A 22,969-nucleotide genomic window follows, 5' to 3' on the forward strand; every position below is an offset into this window, starting at 1 on the left:
CATCGCTCAGTATCTCTACATTGTAGATCAGAGATTTATCTATCTCGAAGAAAGTGATCTATGTACCGTCTATTTGGATCGATCACCATCCTCATGATGATACTATGATCGAAAGTATTTAAGAATTTTATACATGTCTCTAATTCTCAACACTTTGAGAATATGTATCGAACTATTAATTTTATAGATGATTCAAGGATAATTACTCTTGAATGAAAATGAAACTTACCCTTTTATTGATCAAATCAATGTATTAAATATAAAATTATGTACTAGACTTATTATAATGTATTAGTTATATTGGCTTCTAAGACATAAATCTAATATGATCCTTTCCTGGATTTGCCTAAAACTTGCTTACAATGCCTAAGACATAAGCCACATTAGGCCTAGTACACAGCATAGCATACATTATCGATCCTACAGTTGAAGCATAAGCAATAGAACTCATTCTATTTCTCTCTTCAGGTATCTTAGGAGATATCTTCTTAGAGAGATGTATGCCGTAACTCATAGATAAGTAACTTCTTTTACTTTTCTCTATGTTGAACCTCTTTAACACAAGATGTATGTACCTAGACTGGGATAAGCCTAGCATTCTCTTAGATCTATCCCTATAGATCTTTATACCGAGTATATTGGATGCTTCACTCAAGTCTTTCATGAAAAACTTTTATGATAGCCAAGTCTTGACCAATTGCAACAAAGAAATATCATTCTCAATGAGCAGTATGTCATCTACATACAGGATCAAGAAGACAATGGCACTCCTATTAGTCTTCTTATATACATAAGGTTCATATATATTTTTAATAAAATCAAATGATTTGACTGTCTCATCAAAATGGATGTTTTAACTCATCGATGCCTGCTTTAACCCATAAATATATTTCTTCAGTTTACATACTTGATTTGCCCATCCATGAGAGATAAATCTCTCTGACTGAGTCATGTAGACTTCCTCAAGATTTTCATTAAGAAAGGTAGTCTTGACATCTATCTGTCAAATCTCATAGTCATGGTATGCAGCTATAGCAAGTATAATCCGAATAGACTTGAGCATGGCCATAGGTGAAAAGATTTCTTCATAGTCAACACCTTGCCTTTGTCTGAAACTTTTTGCCACTAGTCTAGCCTTATTGATCTCTACCTGGCCATCTGCTCCAATCTTCTTCTTTAAAACTCATTTGCAGCCTATTAGGGTCACACTTTCAAGCGCATCAAGCAAAATCCAAACTTGGTTGGCATACATGGAGTCCATTTCAGATTCATAGCTTCAAGCCATCTATCAGAGTCACTTTTCTTAGATCTATCCCTATAGATCTTTATACCAAGTATATAGGATGCTTCACCCAAGTCTTTCATGAAAAACTTTTATGATAGCCAAGTCTTGACCAATTGCAACAAAGAAATATTATTCCTAATGAGTAGTATGTCATTTACATACAGGACTAAGAAGACAATGGCACTCCCATTAGTCTTCTTATATACATAAGGTTCATCCATATTTTTAATAATACCAAATGATTTAACTATCTCATCAAAATGGATGTTTTAACTCATTGATGCCTACTTTAACCCATAAATGGATTTTTTTAGCTTGCATACTTGATTTGCCCTTCTATGGGAGATAAATCCCTCTGGCTGAGTCATGTAGATTTTCTCAAGATTTTCATTAAGAAAGGTAGTCTTGACATATATCTACCAAATCTCATAGTCATGGTATGCAGCTATAGCAAGCATAATCCGAATAGACTTGAGCATGGCTACAGATGAAAAGATTTCTTCATAGTCAACACCTTTGTCTTAAACTTTTTGCCACATGTCTGGCCTTATAGGTCTCTATCTGGCCATCTGCTCCAATCTTCTTCTTGAAGACCCATTTGCAGCCTATTAGGGTCACACTTTTAGGTGCATCAACCAAAGTCCAAACTTGGTTGGCATATATGAAGTTTATTTTGGATTCATAGCTTCAAGCTATCTATCAGAGTCAGTACTCATGACTGCTTTCAAATAGGCTGTGGGATCATCATTCTCAATGTGTGGTATATTATCATTCTCAATGACAAATCTATACCTAAGCGGTACATTATGCACTCTACTTGACCTTCGGAGAGGAGATATGTGTAGTGGCTATGCCTCAATAATGGACACTTCAAGTTGAGGATCAACTTGTGGACTCTCTATATGTTGCTTCTGGATAGATTATAGGTCTTGAACTTCCTCAAGTTCAGCTATCCTCCTACTGTCCCCTTCTTGGATAAACTCTTTCTTCAAGAAGATGGCATGCCTACTAACAAACACCTTTTATTGAGTAGGATAGTAGAAATAGCATCTTGTACTCTCCTTAGGATAATCTATAAATTTGTATTTTTCTGATCTAGCACTCAGCTTATGTCCATCAACACTTTTCATGTAAGCAGGGCAACCTCAAATCTTAAGATATTTAGGACTAGGTCTCTTCCCTTTCCATATCTCATATGGAGTGTTAAAGACAGACTTGATACTTTGTTTAAAATATATGTTGCGGTCTCGAGAGCATATCCCTAAAAAGAGATCAGAAGATCCGTGAAGTACATCATCGACCACACCATATCTAATAAGGTGTGATTTTTCTTTTTTACAATACCATTTAATTATGGAGTGTAAGAAGGTGTCTATTTAGAGAAAATTTTATTATCTTTTAAATGATCAAAAAACTTACTAGTTAAATATTCTTCTCCTCGATCTGATCGAAGAGCTTTAATACTTTTATCAATTTATTTCTCAACCATTCTTTGATACACCTTAAACTTATCAAAGGCTTCGAATTTGTATTTCATCAAATACACATATCCAAATCTTGATAAATCATCAGTAAACATGATGAAGTACAAACATTTGTATGTACTAGGCCCAATATATCACTCATCTTTTTTTTATGTTCAGTAAATGGAGTCTTGATCATCTTATCCATGAGACAAGATTCACAAGTTTCATATGATTCAAAATCATAAGGATCAAAAAATTTTTCTTTGTATAACTTGTTAATCCTTAACTCATTGATATGACCAAATTGATAGTGCTAAAGATATGTGACATTCACATCTTCTCTCTTCTTTTTCTTCCTTTGATCAACATGAATAATATTATCATTAAGTGACAAGAATAAAAGATCATTATCTATAAAAGCATTACCATAACATTCATTAGAAAAATAAATGAGCAACTATTGTCTATTCATTTTATTTCAAAATCTTGTTCCAATAACAAAGGTATAGAAATAATATTTCTGACAATATTAGGCACATAAAAATTATCCTTTAATTCCAAAATTTTATCCGAAGGCAACTTCAATAGCATGGTTTCTACAGCTTCGGCTTGGATGGACTCTCTACTAGCACCGAACAGTATGAAGTCACGTTCATTCAGATTTTTTATTTTCTGTAGATCCTGTAGTGATTTGCAAAGGTATGAACTATAGACGGTATCTAATATCCAAAAATCTAAAATTGAAGTACTTAATGATAAATTTGTTTGTATCATATACAAACCTTTAGCAATATTTGCTTCTTTATACTTCGAGCTAGCAAGGTAGTTCTTGCAATTCCTCTTCCAGTGCCCTTCCTTACCACACTGATAACAAGTACCCTTAGTAGAGACATTCTTCATTTTTTTCTTAGAGATGCTAGCCTTAGGGTTCAACTTTTTCTTTGAACCCTTTATGTCTTTCTTCTTGGTGATCTTATCCATAAGAAGAATTGGTGCCTTTTTACCCTTGAAATGGCTTTCAGCTATCTTCAACTGTTGCCCAGCTATGCAACCCAAGAGGGGGGGTGAATTGGATTTCTAAAAATTTTAAGCTTAACTTATGACTTGTGAGAAATGTTTGACAAAGCTTAATAGATAGAGTGAGTAGAAATAATTCAAGGCTAATAGCAAGAGCAAGAATGCAGGAGAATAATGAAGAGATAAAGAAGAGCAATTAGACACACACCAAACAAAAGAATTTATAGTGGTTCGGTGCCAACCTTGCACCTACGTCCACTCTCCAAGCTCCTACTTGAGAATTTCAATCCACTAATCTTGTATTCAACCCAAATACAAACGTTGGAAACTCTGACTCTAGCTATCCCAAGCTAGACCACTTATTTTTCGGATACAAGCCAACCCAATACACTCCGATTCTAGGTTCGGATCAACCTTTCCTTGTTTTGGAACTCCTTCAAAACAAAAATAATCACTCAAACTGAGTATAACAATTTATAGCATAAATAAGTACAAGAAAAGCTCCTTCAATGAGCGAATATAACTTTAAATACACTTTACTCAAGAGAAGAAGACCCTTTTTGGATTTTCTCAAGGTGGTTGGAGACTTGAATGTGCACTTGAGGAGTTGGTGAGCTTGGATTAAAGGCTTCTTGAAAGCTTTGAATGAGCTCTTGCTTAGGGCTGAAAAGTTGGCTTGAAATCCCTTTTTCAAAATCTCTCTACTTGAATGCTCTTCTTGATTCCCACCTTTTTGTCCCTTTTATAGCTTTAAGAGATAGAGGAAATCATTCTAGATTGAAAAAGAGCCGTTAGACTGCATTAAATGAGCATTAAAAGTATTTAACATAGGTTAAAAACTAGCCGTTGTGGAAGAATCCCATCACAGGGGTCGACTCATGAGTCGACTCATGCCTGGGGGTCGACTCATAGGTCGACCTCTGTGGAAAAATATCACAGAAGTGAACAGGATCCGAGGTTCTGTAAAACTGGCAAAAAGACCCGCAGAGGTCGACTCATGACTCGATTCATGCCTTGGGGTTCGACTCATGGGTCGACTCACAGGTATTGCCAAGTCTGTGCCGGCCAAGAAATTTAGCGTGCCAGTCATCTCATGTGCCATGAGTCGACTCATGGGTTGACTCATGATTTTTAATCATGCATATCTTTCAAAATACAAGTCCAAAATCAATAAAATTTTCATCATTGGATCACAAATCTTTTGTTCTATCATTTGATACTATTAAATCAGAATTTTGATAAAATTATAATTTTTCCCCTGAAGAGCAAAAAGGCTTTTTCAAGTGAGAAATATTAGTACCCCTTCAACTACTTTGTAATCATCAAAATCAATCTAGGGAGCAACAATCTCCCTCTTTTTGATGATGACAAAACATTTGAACAAAAGTATTTATATGAATTAATGATTATGAATTTCAAAGGAATGAAATGCATTATAGGTAGTTTTGAAGATAAATAGAAAATTTACTACCAACTTATAAGTGCATTTACTTGAAAAGAAGATTGATTCTTTTGGCATGTGAAACATGTGCCCATTAGCATAAATAATTTGCCCATTGCTTAATGATTTGAAAATTTGCTCATTTGATTATGTGATTTTGGTATCAGAGTAGAAAATTTATTTTTGTTATCAGAGCAAAGCAGATTTTACATTAAGATTTGAAAATTGCGTGTTTGAAAATATCTCATTTGCTCATTTGCTTATTTTTTCAAATTTTTTGAAAATTCTTTCATTCTCATTTGATTATTTAGTTTTAGTATCAGAGCATGTTTAACAATTAAGTATATCAATGCATGCCTAAGAATTACTTTTTAAAGCATGTCAGAGCATGTCAAATTTTAAAATGTATCAAAGCATGTCTAATTTTAAAGCATATCATGTCTAATTTTAAAGCATATCATAGCATGTCTAAGAAGTAATTTTAAAGGTTGCTCATTTGCTTTGCTTAGCAATTCATTCATTTTGTTTGCAATCTTGTTAATTTCTCCCAATTTACTCATTTTATTTTTAAGTTTTGTATTTATCTTTCTTTTGATACTTTTGCTTAGCAATTCACTCATTGTATTTTTAAGTCATTTAATAATCTTGCTTTTGATATTTTTCTTTAATTTCTCCCCCTTTTTGACATCATCAAACATTGTTAACTCCCCCTCTTTTTGAATACATTTTCACTTTAGTGTTTCTTCAAACTTCTTGTGCTAATCATTAATGTTTGCTCCCCCTGAATACAGCAATCATAAAACAAAAAAAATACCATTGATGCCATACATTAAAAGTCAAAGAGTAGATATATAATCAAAAGATGATTGATTCCATTACAAAGAGTAGATATATAATAAAAAGATGATTGATACCATAGCTGTTCCAATACATATTTCATAATATAAAAGTCAACTAGTTACTATCATTACATGGCCCAAAAGATAGATCCTAGAAGGAACAACAGACATGACTAATCAACAAGGATCTAGTAGAACACATGACTCTATGGATCAGAATCAGATGTATCAGAGATGGGGTGGGGAGATGATGGATCACGACCAAGAGCTCATCCTCTACCCCGTCTGCCTCTGCCACGAGTGGAGGTGCTGGCACGAGTAGGTGGGCGAGATGATCCTGAAGGCTGAGAACGTTCAGAGGTCAAAGACTGGACTGCAAGAGAGAGCCTGATGGAATCAAGAACATTCAGAGCTCTCGAAACAGACTGAAGCAGTACAGTGAACTGAGTAGAAGCACGCTCACTAGAACCTCTGATCTCTCTCCTCAAGAACTCATAACCACCCTCCAATACACCTCTGAGCCTGCCAGCCTCCGCAGTAAGGTCTATGACCTCAATAGTGCACTCCTGTGGCTGAGGATGGGCCAAAGCTAAGACTTGCCCCTGCAAGTCAAGTACTCTCCCAGTCAGTCTCAAAATGTAATCCTCGAGCTGCTGAATCCGAACAGACTGATCTGAGATCAACTAAAATACAGTGGAGATATGGGGGATCAAGGTCTGATCAGATGTATCTAATGATGTGGATCCCGGTGCAAACGCAGAAGTGCTCCACTGACGAGAAAGCAAGGAAGCCACACGCTGAGAAATCTGCTCAATCTGATCATCAGCCAATCTGAACTCTGAAGGAGGTGCTCTGCTGTCTGACTGCTGAACTGGTATGTACCTCCTGGTGGACTCTGAAGGGCTAGCCTCTGGATCTGAAACAAACTGGATATCTGGAGATGCTGCCGTGAAGTCATGGAGAGGTGATGAGGGACCTTCTTCTTCAGCTCTGTCCTCAACTCTATCCTCAGCTCTCTCCTCAGCTCTTTCTTCTGTACCCTTGATCCAACCACCATCAATTCTAGTAAATCCCATGCGGTGTAGAGTGTGTTGGTTGATGGTGTCAGCGTGAGAAAGCCTAACTGATGCCTCCCCCTCAAAACTAACTCTAAACCTCCTGAATACCAGTATGAGGGCCATACCAAAAGGCAGATGTGCCTTGGATCTATTCAGTGTTTCTCTCATGGCCTCAATCATTAAAGCAGGGAGGTTTAAGGGGGTTTGGGTGATCACATGAAACATTATACATATGTCTCAGCCAGAAAGGAGGTCATGCCTACCACTTCTCGGGAAGAAAAGCTTTGTCACTAATTGATGTAGAATTCTCATTTCAATTGACAAGATCTTGGCTTCTAATTTATTTAGACTTCCCGAGTAGGTTCCTCCTAAAATTACATTGATCCCTTCTTCCTTCACTGGGAGTTCCATGTATGAATATCCCTCACAGGGCAAATGTAGAATCTCTCCCAAAATAATAGGATCTAAGCAGATATCAATTCCCTTAACAGTAGAAGTTACTGTTCCATTGCCATAGTGCAGATTTAGATAAAACTCTCTAACCAAGTCTACATATGTAACTTCTTTGAGAGAACAGTAAAAACCCCAACCTTGGTTTTTGATCTTGACCCAAAGGAGAAACCTTCTTTTTCAAAGAATCTGAAGTCCACATTCTTGCCGGTTTCTACCTTTCTGTCAGACAGAGGAATTTTGCTAGGGCTAAGAGGAGACTGAGAGGGACCTGGTGCAGACGCTGAAGCTGGAATGGGAGCAAAGGAGGTCTAAGAAGCTTACCTTTTTCTACGGACGCCTTCTTCCAGCGCACCGACTGATTTTCTTCTTTGAGGGAGTTTCATCTTTGGGGCCATTCTCAACACAAGAGCAGGCAGGGAGACTCGGAAGATCAAATGGGTGAGGAGAAGGAGGGTTACTAGAGGATGGAAAGAGATTTTAGCGGAGAGAAATGATGATTTTGAGAAGAACGGTGGAAGCTAGGGCATGCTCCAACCGCTTCAATCAAGGGAGAAAGATGCGAGAAGCTCCTTTCCCAAGGGGTGATTTGAGGTGGAGATGTGAAGGGAGAATGATCTTGGGCTAAATCCTTGGTTTTGGAGAGAACGAAGATGAGGACGATGAGTCTTGGAGGGAGGAAGACGAAGAAGAAGAAGGGGTCGGCTCATGAACGGGCTTTAAGTTAAAAAGAAAAGAACCCGTGGGAAGTTGGTAAGGAATTTCAAGTATGCCATTGGGTCGACCCTAGGGGGTCGACTTATGATTCACAAAATTTCAGAAAAAATATGAATAAATTCTGAAAAAATTCAAAATTTTGGGAGAAGAAATTTTGCTCAATGACAAGTTGTGAGAATGATAATCTTGAGCTTTTAAGTCCAAGAGAGATGATGAAAATTGAGCTCAAAGAAATTTTGACATCGATTCCTTGGAATTGGAGAAACATTTAGGCAAAAGGATCAAGAATTCCTAGATTTCTCCTAATTTCACAGAATCTATCCTCACTAAGGGCCTTTGTAAAGATATCAGCTAATTGATTTTCAGTGCAAACATATTCAAGAATTATATCTTTATTTTGAACATGTTCTCTTATAAAATGATGTCTTATTTCAATATGTTTAGACCTTGAATGTTGAATTGGATTTTTAGTTAGATTTATGGCACTAGTGTTGTCACATCTTATGAGTGTTTCATTAAGTTTGATACCAAAGTCTTCTAGTTATTGCTTAATCCACAAGATTTGAGCACAACAACTTCCGGCTGTAATGTATTCGGCCTCAGCCGTAGACAGTGCTATCGAATTTTGTTTCTTGCTAAACCAGGATATTAGGTTAACTCCAAGAAATTGGCAAGTTCCACTAGTGCTTTTTCTGTCTAATCTACACCTAGCAAAATCAGCATCTGAATATCCTAATAAATCAATTAGTGAGTCCTTAGAGTACCATAATCCTAGAGTTTGAGTACCATTTAAATATCTAAGGATTCTTTTAACAGCATTCAAGTGAGATTCTTTAGGATTAGATTGAAATCTAGCACATAAACAAACACTAAACATGATATCAGGCCTACTTGCAGTTAAATATAATAAAGAGCTAATCATACCTCTATAGTATTTTAAGTCTACACATTTACCTTCTTCATCCTTGTCAAGCTTATATGAGGGGCTCATGGGTGTGCCAATTGCTTTGGAGTTCTCCATTCCAAATCTTTTGAGTAATTCCTTGGTGTACTTGCTTTGGGTGATGGAGATTCCTTCTTTTGTTTGTTTGATTTGGAGTTCGAGGAAGAAAGTAAGTTCTCCCATCATGCTCATCTCGAACTCCCCCTGCATGAGCTTAGCAAAGTCTTGACAAAGAGATTCATTAGTAGACCCAAAAATTATGTCATCGACATAAATTTGTATAATTAACATATCATTTTGATTTCTTTTAATAAAGAGGGTTGTGTTTACATTACCTCTTGAAAAACCATTATTTAGTAAAAATTTGCTTAGCCTATCATACCAAGCCCTAGGTGCTTGTTTTAATCCATATAGAGCTTTATTTAATTTAAAAATATGATTAGAAAAAGCATGATTTTCAAATCCTGGGGGTTGTTCAACATAGACTTCTTCAGCAATATATCCATTCAAAAATGCACTTTTGACATCCATTTGAAATAATTTAAATTTCATAAAGCAAGCATATGCAAGTAGAAGTCTAATGGCCTCTAATCTAGCAACAGGTGCAAATGTCTCATCAAAATCAATTCTTTCTTCTTGATTATAACCTTTAGCAACCAATCTTGCTTTATTTCTTATTATATTTTCATGTTCATCTAATTTGTTCCTAAAGACCCATTTTGTGCCAATTATTGAATAATTTTTAGGTCTTGATACTAAAGTCCATATATTATTTCTTTCAAATTGATTAAGTTCCTCTTGCATTGCATTAATCCAATTATAATCATTTTCAGCTTCTTCAATAGTTTTTGGTTCAAGATGAGATACAAAATCATAATGATTAAATACATCTCTAAGTGAAGAATGAGTTTTTACCCCATGCATAGGATCACCAATAATTAGCTCCTTAGGGTGATTGTGAACATACCTCCATTCTTTGGGTAGGTCATTTGTACCTTGAAGTTGTTCTTGATGTTCTTCACCTCCCTCATCCTGTTTGTCTTCATGTTCCTCATCCTCTTGAATTGTTGAATCTTTCAGAGTGATCTCCTTCATTCCTTCTATAAGAGGATCTGCATCATCAACACCTTCATTCTTCCTTGAAGGAAGATCGTTAGATTCATCAAAGACAACATGTATGGACTCCTCTACTACTAAAGTTCTTTTGTTAAAAACTCTAAAAGCTTTACTAGTGGAGGAGTAACCAAGAAAGATTGCTTCATCCGATTTTGCATCAAATTTTTCAAGTCTTTCTTTACCATTATTTAACACAAAACATCGGCAACCAAAAATATGAAAATAAGCAATATTAGGTTTTCTTTCTTTCCAAAGCTCATAGGGGGTTTTCTTTAAAATTTATCTAATCAAAGCACGATTTAAAATGTAACATGCTGTGTTGATTGCTTCCGTCCAAAAATATCTTGGAAGGTTGCTTTCACAAAGCATGGTACGGGCCATTTCTTCTAAGGTTCTATTTTTCCTTTCTACTACCCCATTTTGTTGGGGTGTCCTAGGAGCAAAGAAGTTATGGCCAATTCCCTTTTCATCACAAAAGTTTTCAAAATCTTGATTTTCAAATTCAGTTTCTTGATCGCTTCGAATATTTTGAATTAAAAATCCTTTCTCATTAGTGACTTTTCGGTAAAATTTAGTGAAAACATGAAAAGTTTCATCTTTGTGTGCTAAAAAGAAAATCCAAGTAAAACGAGAGTAATCATCTATAATTACAAAACCATATCATTTTTCTCCTAGACTAGTGGTTCTAGTAGGTCCAAATAAGTCCATATGCAAAAGCTCCAAAGGTCTAGAGGTTGAAACAATATTTTTGGATTTAAATGAAACTCTTGTTTGTTTACCTAGTTGGCATGCATCACAAGTTCTATCCTTTTCAAAATTCAGTTTTGGCAAACCAAGAACTAATTCTTTCTTAATTAATTTTGAAAGAGAATGCATGCTAATGTGTGCAAGTCTACGATGCCAAAGCCAACTAGTCTCATTAATTTTAGCATTTAAGGATACTAGGCATTGCATGTTTATTTTGGCTAAATCATTTAAATCTACCATATAAATATTACCATATCTATGTCCAATAAATTTAATGCCACCATTAATAGGACTAGTTACAATGCACACAGACGATTCAAAAATAACTTTATATCCTTTATCACAAAATTGACTAATGCTTAGTAAATTATGCTTTAAACCATCTACTAATAAAACATTTTCAATGTATTTGGAGGGAGTGATACCAATGTTACCTATACCGATGATCTTTCCTTTGCCATTGTCTCCAAAGGTGACCATCCCTCCATCCTTAGCATCAAGCATGATGAATTAGGATTTATCACCAGTCATGTGTCTCGAGCATCCACTGTCAAGATACCATTTTCTGTTTCCTCCTTGGGATGCTAGACACACCTGCAAGCAAAAGTCAAGTTTTTGTTTTAGGTACCCAAGCTTTCTTGGGTCCTTTTTGGTTAGTCATAATGGTTCCTTTTGGAACCCATATTTTCTTTACAGTTGAGTTTGCAGACTTGTTAGAGAAGCAAGTGTATGACTTATGTCCTACTTTACCACATTTGAAACAAGTAATATTAGAAGACTTGTTACTTAAAAAATTTACATAAATATTTTTCAGATATTTTTGTTTCTTCAAGGGGTTATAGCCAAGTCCAGCCTTATCATACACGGCTTTTTGATTATCAAGAATCATATTGAGTTTATTTGAACTCAAGGTAAACTTTTCTACTATTGGTTTTAGTTTGGCAATTTCATTCTTTAAGCTTTGATTTTCTTGAAGCAGGGTGGATTTTTCAATTGAAATATTTTTAGTTTGTTTCAATAAAGATTGATTTTTCAATTTTAGCTCTTTGTTCTTCATCCCTAGTTTCTTTAATTCATCAACTAAATCATAGAAAGCTTCATGTAATTCTTCAAATGTAAAGTCACTAGGAGTTTTAGAAATTACCTCATTTTCGTGTGCCATAAGGCACAGGTTGGCTTGTTCGGTTGAGTTTTCCTCATCGGAGCTTGAGTCATCACTCGCACTCCAAGTGGCCATCATGGCCTTCTTCTTGTACTTCTTGGGACCTTTCTTCAGTTGTGGGCATTCGGATTTGAAGTGTCCTGGTTTCTTGCATTCGTAGCAGATAAGGGGTTGGTCTTTCTCTTTTTCTTTGCTCTGTTCCCCTTTTGTGAATGGCCTCTTCCTCATCCCCTGTTTCTTTTTTCGAGTTTGGTTGATTCCTCACCATCTATACTTTTAGTGAGTGTATGAGGACCGTTCACTATGATACTCCACATATCATAGTCGAGTGCTTGAATGAATATTTTCATCTAAGCTTTTCAATAGGTGTAATTAGACCCATTGAAAAGTGGAGGTCGGTTGGTGGATTGCCCCTCGGCTAGAGAAGTGCCGACATGAGTTGCCATAGATCTTTGGCTCTTTGATTGTTTAAATCAAAGAAGGGCTAGAGCACCGGGCTCTGATACCACTTGTTGCCCAGCTATGCAACCCAAGAGGGGGGGGGGTGAATTGGGTTTCTAAAAATTTTAAGCTTAACTTATGACTTGTGAGAAATGTTTGACAAAGCTTAATAGATAGAGTGAGTAGAAATAATTCAAGGCTAATAGCAAGAGCAAGAATGCAGGAGAATAATAAAGAGATAAAGAAGAGCAATTAGACACACACCAAACAAAAGGATTTATAGTGGTTCGGTGCCAACCTTGCACCTACGTCCACTCTCCAAGCTCCTACTTGGGAATTTCAATCCACTAATCTTGTATTCAACCCGAACACAAATGTCAGAAACTCCGACTCTAGCTATCCCAAGCTAGACCACTTATTTTTCGGGTACAAGCCAACCCAATACACTCCGATTCTAGGTTCGGATCAACCTTCTCTTATTTTGGAACCCCTCCAAAATAAAAACAATCACTCAAACTGAGTATAACAATTTATAGCACAAATAAGTACAAGAAAAGCTCCTTCAATGAGCGAATATAACTTTAAATACACTTTACTCAAGAGAAGAAGACCCTTTTTGGATTTCCTCAAGATGGTGAGCTTGGATTAAAGGCTTCTTGAAAGCTTTGAATGAGCTCTTGCTTAGGACTGAAAAGTTGGCTTGAAATCCCTTTTTCAAAATCTCTCTACTTGAATGCTCTTCTTGATTCCCACCTTTTTGTCCCTTTTATAGCTTTAAGAGATAGAGAAAATCATTCTAGACTGAAAAAGAGCCGTTAGACTGCATTAAATGAGCATTAAAAGTATTTAAAATGGATTAAAAACTAGCCGTTGCGGAAGAATCCCGTCACAGGGGTCGACTCATGAGTCGACTCATGCCTGGGGGTCGACTCATGGGTCGACCTCTGTGGAAAAATATCACAAAAGTGAACAGGATCCGAGGTTCTGTAAAACTGGCAAAAAGACTCGCAGAGGTCGACTCATGAGTCGACTCATGCCTTGGGGGTCGACTCATGGGTCGACTCACAGGTATTGCCAAGTCTGTGCCGGCCAGGAAATTTAGCGTGCCAGTCATCTCATGTGCCATGAGTCGACTCATGGGTCGACTCATGATTTTCAATCATGCATATCTTTCAAAATACAAATCCAAAATCAATAAAATTTTCATCATTGGATCATAAATCTTTTGTTCTATCATTTGATACTATCAAATCAGGGTTTTGATAAAATTATAATTTTACCCCTGAAGAGCAAAAAGACTTTTTCAAGTGAGAAATATTAGTACCCCTTCAACTGCTTTGTAATCATCAAAATCAATCTAGGAAGCAACATCAACATATTGAGCAACTCAGGTAGGCTAGTGCTTAGTTTGTTTATATGATAGTTTATGATAAATTATGAGAAAGAATCAAGGAGTAACTGTAAGATCAAATCCTGACTCAGCTCACCATCCACGGTAAAATCCAATTATGCTAGACGAGTGATCAAATCAATTATCTTTAGTATATGGGTCTGCACAGATATGCCTTCAATCATCCTGGCACGAAATAACTACTTAGATATTTTATATCTAGCAGTCTGATTTTGTTCTCCATATAACTCTTTTAAATTGAGGAGTATGAAAAGAACATCCATGCCTCCATGTTGCCTCTGAAGTTTATTGCTCATAGAGGCAAGCATGATGCATTTGACAGTCACACTGTCATCTTGTCACATCTTGTATGTAGTCTTTTCCTTCTCAATAGCATCTTTACCGATCGTATCGGGTGCAGAGGTATCCAAAATATAAGAGATTTTCTCTTGAGGTAAGAATAATTCTCAGATTCCTCAATCAGTCCACATAATTTGGTCTGATCAACTTGTTGGTATCTAGTATGCCATGCAGTGAAAGTGAGAATACCATTATACAATCTAAATCTATAACTACAAAAACACAATATAAGTGGACAACTCATGATGACACGCACAACTAGATTAGGACTTTTGTCTAATTGTGTCTCCCACCTTTTTAACAAATTTTATAGTCCTCAAGTATGAAAATACGAAACATTAATCATGTTTCTAAGTGGGGTTGAGATCCCTATTCCTCAAAAATACCTTGTGGATAGCACAACAAGTATTCATGAGTTCAAGAGCTAGAAACTCTTTACCAATTGTATCTCATACAATTTTCAATATTTCTCTTGCCTCTAAAACATCTATAATCTTGTGGATAGCATAGTAAACTATAGTATTCTAGTTATGTTTGACCTTTTATTCCCATATGGTCATACTTAAACAATGCTACCCTTGTGGATAGTACAACAAAGCAATATTATTCAAATATGCCATAAACATCAAAATATACTTAGTCAACATCATATCAATCTTCATAACAAGTCTTATGGATAGCATAATAAACTCACTATAGATTTTGACATATTCTATTGACTTAGCATGAAGGAAAGTATTTGTAGTATCTACATCACAAAGCAATCCAAATTTGAAACTCAATAGACCAAATTGGCCAGATAAGTAGGTGGGAGGCTCCTGATACTTTCTTTAAACACCAACAACTTAGTCAGATAAGCAAACAAATCTAATTAAATAACCACCTTTGACACTTGCTTTAGACACAAACTGATCAACGAATTCAAAATTTGATTAACAAGTGAATTCCGACACTACAACTTAATATAATTTTTGATTGAGGGTCATTGACTAGTCTCATGCACATCCTAATAATTTACATCATATGTAATATGCATGTCATAAAGTAAAATAATATCATGCATTATATCATACTATTCAAGTTGCAATATCATTCATATGCATATGCCAAAAATCATGATTACAAGGATCATGTAGGGTGCATATACAACTTTGGTTCAACACGTGAGCCAAAATTATTTGACAACGATTTGGATCTAACACTTGATCTAATTCAAATATCAAATTTATTTTAAATCAATATTTTAAATCTTAATCTAACTTGGATTACATCTTATTCAAAATCCTAATCATATTAGGCTTGACCAGGTCAATAATTGACCTAAATCTAATGCACTCTAATTAAAATCGATTAAAACATCAATCTATCATGAATTATAAAATTTTAGATTATGATAAATTTTAAATTTAACAACTGAAATTTAAAGTTTAACTACAATCATGGTCAAAAATAATTTTTGATTTAAAGATCGATGCAAGTAATTGATTAATCAACATGGCATCATATGAACCAAATCAAATCTATATTACAATAATAGCATTTGTTTGATTGAATCTAATAAGGGTGGCTCTGATAACACTATTGAGTTTTAGTTATGTAGCAGAATATAAATTTTAAAAATTTTTAACATGCATAAAATAAGTTTTAACACTTAAAACAAGCTGACTGGAACACAAACCCTAGAATCACCTTGCAGACTTCAATCAAACCAAACAAGCATGCAATAAGGTAGAAGTTATATTTTTTGATGATGATGATCTGATGAATAAAATGATTCTTATAAGACTCTAAAGTAGAAGCCCTCCAATGATGATCCACATGGGACAGATTAGGGTCCTTCCCAATAGAAATAGTACTGCAGCCTTTCATCACAAGATACTGCTAGCTTTCCTCTTCAAGAACTGATTACACCACCACCAAATTGCCTTTGATCCTCCACTATTTCCTAGCTTTCCTCAAAAGATCACACCACCCATAACTGATTTAGAAATCCAACAATTGGATATACTAAACTCTAGGACAAGTAGTCCCTTGCTTTCCTTTTTCTCTGTTACTTTCTTTCTATTTTTTCTCCTCTCTTATTTTTCCTTGTCCTTTTCTCAGAATTTTTTAACTTTTTTTCTCACAATCCCACACCCAACATATTAAAAAATCAGCCCCTTATCCCATATGGGGCATCCTATTTAAATAAGAATGAAGAGGCGCTATCAAGGGATGCCAACACTTGTGTCTCCTTGATTTCTTCAGTGATTTAATTTCACCATGTGAGATTTGTTAAGAATTTAAGATGTAAAAAGACTTGTTAGGAAATATATCCTAAAGCCAATTGTCCTTTATAATTATATATAAATTATGGATTAATAAAAATTATTTGATATTTTTTATCACAAGGTATATCTTTTTTATATGAACTCACGTGTTGTGATGAAGTCCTTAGAACTATATGACAATCGATAAAGGATGATTTATCGAATAGTTCTTAAATATGTTGATGATCAAATAATATGTCATTAAGGGACAATGACGTTTATCAAGTATAGATTGTTGTATGCCATATGGGTTGGTTGTCTTTGTAACCAAGGAGTGTGGAGACATTGGTATGGCATACAGATGAGATGTAGGCGTACATCATCATTGAACAAGTGACTCACCTACAGAATGCTCTGCTGTTAAGAGTAGCTCGTAAAGTATATGGACATAAGTATCCCTCAGACCTAAGATCATCATAGTGACTTACAAATAACTCACTATGCTTGGTATCAAACTATCTGCATTTCTAATGTAGTGATGGAAGGCTACTGGGTACAATAAAATACTTATGAAGCCTGTGTGTGGATCAAGATAGGATTGACCCCTCTGGATTATAGGAGTTAATGCATCACAGTATTTCAATTTAGTAAATTTTGAGTCCAGATAATCCATGTGATGGATGTAAAAGGGTGGAATATAATGTGGATGACTTTTTTCAGGGTTGATAGTTAAACTCTAGATCATCTTTGAGCATTTGAGGTTAAAGAGATGAATTATGCGGTAAGTATATGCATTGGTTCTTGAATATTGCTTTGCATATATTTGACCTATACGAACATTGAGAACTATTGCTAGATAGTAACTTCGATTAGTATAGAAAATGATTCTTGTGCTACCGACTTAGTGTTCGAACGTATGGAGCAATGCATGAAGTTAGACAATATAAGAAAGAATTGATCTAAGTCTATGAGTTCAACTTGAAAGTATGTGGCTTGATTGAATAAAATGATTAGTTTAATTTGAGAATTAAGTTAAAGATCATACGGGATTAAACAAGCTGACTATATCTAGCTAGCATTGGACATAAGGTTCAGGTTTAATTCTGGGGATGATGTTAATCTGATCAATGATCTAACAGATTTATGAGAGAGTCAATTTATGTCTTAATTAATTTTAAATTATATCTGATTTAATTAAAAATTAATTGAATTAAAAATTTAAGTTAGACTTGGACCAAAATTCTAATTAGATTAGGATTGATAGGCTCTTCAAATCTGATTCGAATTGGATTCGAATCAGATCTAAGTTGAGTCAAATCTAAACCCATTTGGTTAAGAACCAAAGAGTCCCAATTACCTGAGATTCTCTCCCATAAGGTGGCCGACCAAAGGAGGGAAGGGGCTGATTTGTTCTGCCCCACATTGTGCGCACAGTGAAAGGATTCACACATGAAGAAAGGAGTTCTTTCTTTCTTACATCTTTCTTAAGTGGGTTTCCTTATTGGATAAGGAGTCCTAACTCCCTAAGATTTTGATTAGATCAAGACACCTCATCTATAAGAGGGATGACCCTATTACATGATAAAACTAGGATTGCTTTGTGCGACAAACAAGAAAAGGGTGGGGCATGAAGGGTGTGTGACACAAAAGAAAGAAAGGTTTCTTTCTTTCTTACCATGGAGTTTTCTTTTGGGCACTCACCTTTTGGATGTCTTTCTTCTTGGCATGAGGAGTCACATCCAAGATCATATCTCTCCCTCTTTTGCTATCTTTTTGAAGGATTGGTACAAAAGAAATCATCCCTCTTCCCTACAGAGTTTGGAGTGCGCATGAAATAAAGGGCCTATGATTTCAGACCTCGCGAGGCATCAAATTCAAGCAATCTCTGAGGATTTGATCCTTATTCCACTCTGATCAAGATAATCCATAATTGTTATGTTTTAGAATAGAAAAATCTTTTAAAACACACCCTGACAATCTGATCAGCTCGGATACTTTTTCTTCAATTGGTATCAGAGCCAGATTAATACATGCTATGCATAGTTAATTTTTTTGATATTTTATATGAGATATATGATCAGATTTTTATGTAGGAGATAACATCTGATTTAAACCTATTAATTAAAAATTATTTGATCAGATTTTGATCAAATTTCAAGAATAAAATCAATAGTTGATTGAAGTTAGTTATAAATCGTTATAATAAAATTTTCTTGATGCAGATTTTTACTAAAACAATAATCAAATTAAAATTTATTTTAATAAAATTTTTATAGTATTATTTCAGATTAGAAGTTAGGCTTAATCAAGATCTGAATTAAATCTATTTTGATAGATTTTCAGATCTGATTTTAAGCAAAATTCTGCACAACATCAAATCAAATCTAACCAAAATTTTAATTTTTGTGTTCATATGTGTGTTTGAATTATTTTTCTATGAGATTCTAAATTTGATTTCAGTATTTTATATACTATATAAAAAAATATTCAGATCTAAAATTTATATGAAATTTATCTCTAATTAATTTGATGCATTGATCTAATTGGATTAGATGTATGATATGCATGATATGATCATGTTCAGTGCATGTCTAAATTTTTGATTATTGCATATACAGATGCAATTAATTATTAAAATTAGATTTCATATTTTAGTAGTCCAGTACTTAAATTGAGATGATCATCAGGTCATCCGATCATAAGAAAAAGTAGGGATTGAGTTCCTCTTTTGCTCATTCGACATGTTTTTTTATAATATGTAGGGGTGCCACTGTGATCAAATCTCATGAAGAAGAATACTGAAAAAAATTTTAAAATTACTTTAATCATGAATATATTTAGATTAGATCTAAAGTGATTTATAATTTATTATAATTTTAATAAAATTAATTTAGATATAAAAATTATTTTAAGATCTGAATGGTAGGTTACATATGATGTAGTCAGTAGAGATCTAAATTATGCTATGATGCATGTGATGTACGTAAGTAATTTAGATCAAATTTTCACATGTTTAATTATTAAACACAAGATTTGAAAATTAGATTTTAGGATTTAAAAAATTATATGACATATAATGTATGCTTTACTTGAAATCCTAGTAGAATAGTTCTATAGACTGAAACACATATTTCACATACTTAATTTAGAATTAAGTAATCTAGATTTGAGAATTAAAAGAGGATGAAGACACCTCATAAGTCGATAGGTCATGGGTTAGTATGAATCAGGTCTTCTAACTGAGCTAGACCTAGGTTTACAAATAAATATGGATTAAATAGAGAAATTGATTAATTCTATTCAAGAGTTGAGTTAGATTAGGTTAGATTTCTCTAAGATCAACCTCAATAGTTGTAGTTTGATCAAGTTCATATTTTTGATCATATCAAATGCACCTGATTATGGCTCAATGGTTTTGCTCAAGTCTTTTGGTGGACCAAATCAAGACTAATCAACCAATTGATGTCTAAGATAAGTTTGGCAATATTGCTTGATAATATGATCGATGATTTTTAATTGGTAGTCGGCTTACCTGGTCATTTCAATGGTGTCTAAGGCAAGCTGAGGTAGACCCTCCCACCTATCTCACTTATCTGGCCAATACGGTAGATTATGTTTTGATTAGGTCACTAATTGATTCGAGCTGACCCATGTCATTAAGATAAATCAGTGTGATTGATTTATGTGTCTCTAGATCAGGCTCGTCTCTTATCCTCTTCATGACTTGATGAAATCAGTGGGAGAATTTATGACTTATCGGTTAATCTCTTCTCTTATTCTCAAATCATTAAATCAGTTTGACTGAATTAGGTACCCTTTCGACCAGCTTTTCTCTAGTCCAATTTCATGACTTGATGAAGTTAGTGGGAGGATTTAGACTCACCAGTCCAATGGACCAGCTTGTCCCATCTTTTTTTGTGACTTTATGAAGTCAGTGGAAGGATTTAAGACTTGCCATCAATTACTTCTTAAATCATTAAATCAAATCTTCTACATTATTAGATTCTTAAAATGAGCTAGTTATGGGGATAACTAAATCATAGTCTCTCATTAAGTTGGGTGATAATGGGTCTATTAGTCTGATAGTCATTGGAGGCCTAAAGGCCTGGTATTTATCTACTATTAAAATTATCATTCATAATATGATGACTTAGTTGAGTCTCTCTAATGGGTAGTCAGGTTGGTGGCCAAAGTCAGGCCTGATCATTCATTAGTTAAATTCTTAAGTTTAGTCATGTTAATGGTTGGACCTAAGTAGGACGTACAAATATGGCCAAAGCCAACTGAAAAGTAACCAAGGGTAAAATCATTACTAGAAGTTATTTGAAGAAACAATTGATTAAAAACCTATCCATAGATGCATATGGGTTGGTCGACCAAAGTCAGGCTTATGTGCAGGCTACGTGGATTCTAGTACCTACTAAAGAATTAAGGTAATTCTTTGAATTAGAGGTAGATGCTACCAATTATTTTAGACTAAGGTCTAAATCTTTAGGATTAAATAATTCATATATTAATAGATTTTTTATTTTTCTTTCAGTGATGGCTAGTAGTTTATCGCTCCTATCATTGTTGGATAGTGATAAGTTTATAGGATCCAATTTTGATAAATGATATCGAAAGTTGAAAATAATTTTCGAGTTTGAGAAGATCCTATATGTGATTACGGATCCAGCATCGGAAGTACCTGCTCCCAATACTGATGCGACAGTTAAAGACACTTATTAGAAGTGGCTCAATGACTGTATGATAGTACATTGCATAATGAGGGCTGCTATGATAGGTGAATTTAGCTGTAAATTCGATAATGCTCAGCCAAAGGAGATACTTCAAATGTTGAACAAGTCTTTTAGCAGACTTGAAGATTTATCCTCAATAAAGCATCGGTCCTCTAAGAGAGGAAGAAAATGTAAGGTGCAAAAAAATCATGGTGATTCTAAGCAGTCTAAGGCAGGCCAAAGTTAGGTAGAGACGGACAAACCTAGGAAGAGAAATCAGCAAAGGAATACTGGACAAGGTACTTATATGATAATACCTTATAATTTCTCTATCTATGATACTACAATCTGGGTATTAGATACCGAAAGTCTAATTTATATCTGCAATTCATTATAAAGACTTTAGATTAGTAGAGAATTTTAGAAGAATGAATGATTTTTGAATGTTAGAGATGGAAGAACTGTTCTAATTCTAGCTATAGAAAACCTTCAGCTTGCTCTCAATTCAAATGCTATTATTTTAGATGACTGTCATTATTATCCATCTTTCCTTATGAATGTTATTTCCATAGGCCTTTTGGCTAAGGATGGTTATGATTTTTTTATAAAGAAAAATTAGTATGATACCATTGTGAATGGTGTCACAATTATGCATGGATAATTGAAACATAGCATTTACACATTATCAGAACCTGTTAGTACAATGTACATATCGAATAAACATCTTATAATAGATAATGTCATGGATTCCTATCTTTGGCATTACAGGCTCCATCATATAAATAAGAATAGGATAAATAGGTTAACTAAAAAAGAAATCCTCAATATCAATGATTGTGAATCATTGCTGACTTATGAGTTCTGTCTTCTTGAGAAGATGACCAAGTGACCCTTTACTGAAAAAGGTGAATGGGCTAGTGATGTTCTAGGTCTAGTACATAGTGAGGTATGTGGATCATAAGATCCAGAAGAAGGTATTACTATTTTATTACATTTACTGTCAACCTATCGAGGTATGGATACATCTACCTTATGAAACACAAGTCTGAATCATTTGAAATATTCAAATAATTTTATAATAAGATAGAAAAATAAATTAAGAAGAATATTAAAATTCTTTGATCAAACCAAGGAGGTGAATATCTTTTCAATTAGTTTTTGATATATCTAGGAGAGAATGGGATTCTCTCATAATAGACCCCTCCTGAGACACCACGATATAATGGGGTCTCAAAAAGGAGGAATCGAATCTTGTTGGATATGGTTCGGTCCATGATGGGCTTTGTAAGTCTTCCGATCTCTTTTTGAGGTTATGCTCTTAAGACTACTTATTATATTTTGAATAGGATTCCAAGCAAATCTGTCACGAAAATATCATATGAGATATGGACTGGGCGTAGGTCAATACTCTCTTACCTTAGGATTTGGGGCTGTCCGACTTATGTCAAATGTTTGCATACTGACAAGCTTGGATCAAGATCCGATAAGTATTATTTTGTAGGGTACCCAAAAGAAACTAACGGGTAGTATTTCTATCTTACTGAAGAACAAAAATTATTTGTCAGCAATA

This window comes from Elaeis guineensis, chromosome 12 (assembly GCF_000442705.2).
Source record: "Elaeis guineensis isolate ETL-2024a chromosome 12, EG11, whole genome shotgun sequence".
In the NCBI taxonomy this organism is placed as follows: Eukaryota; Viridiplantae; Streptophyta; class Magnoliopsida; order Arecales; family Arecaceae; genus Elaeis; species Elaeis guineensis.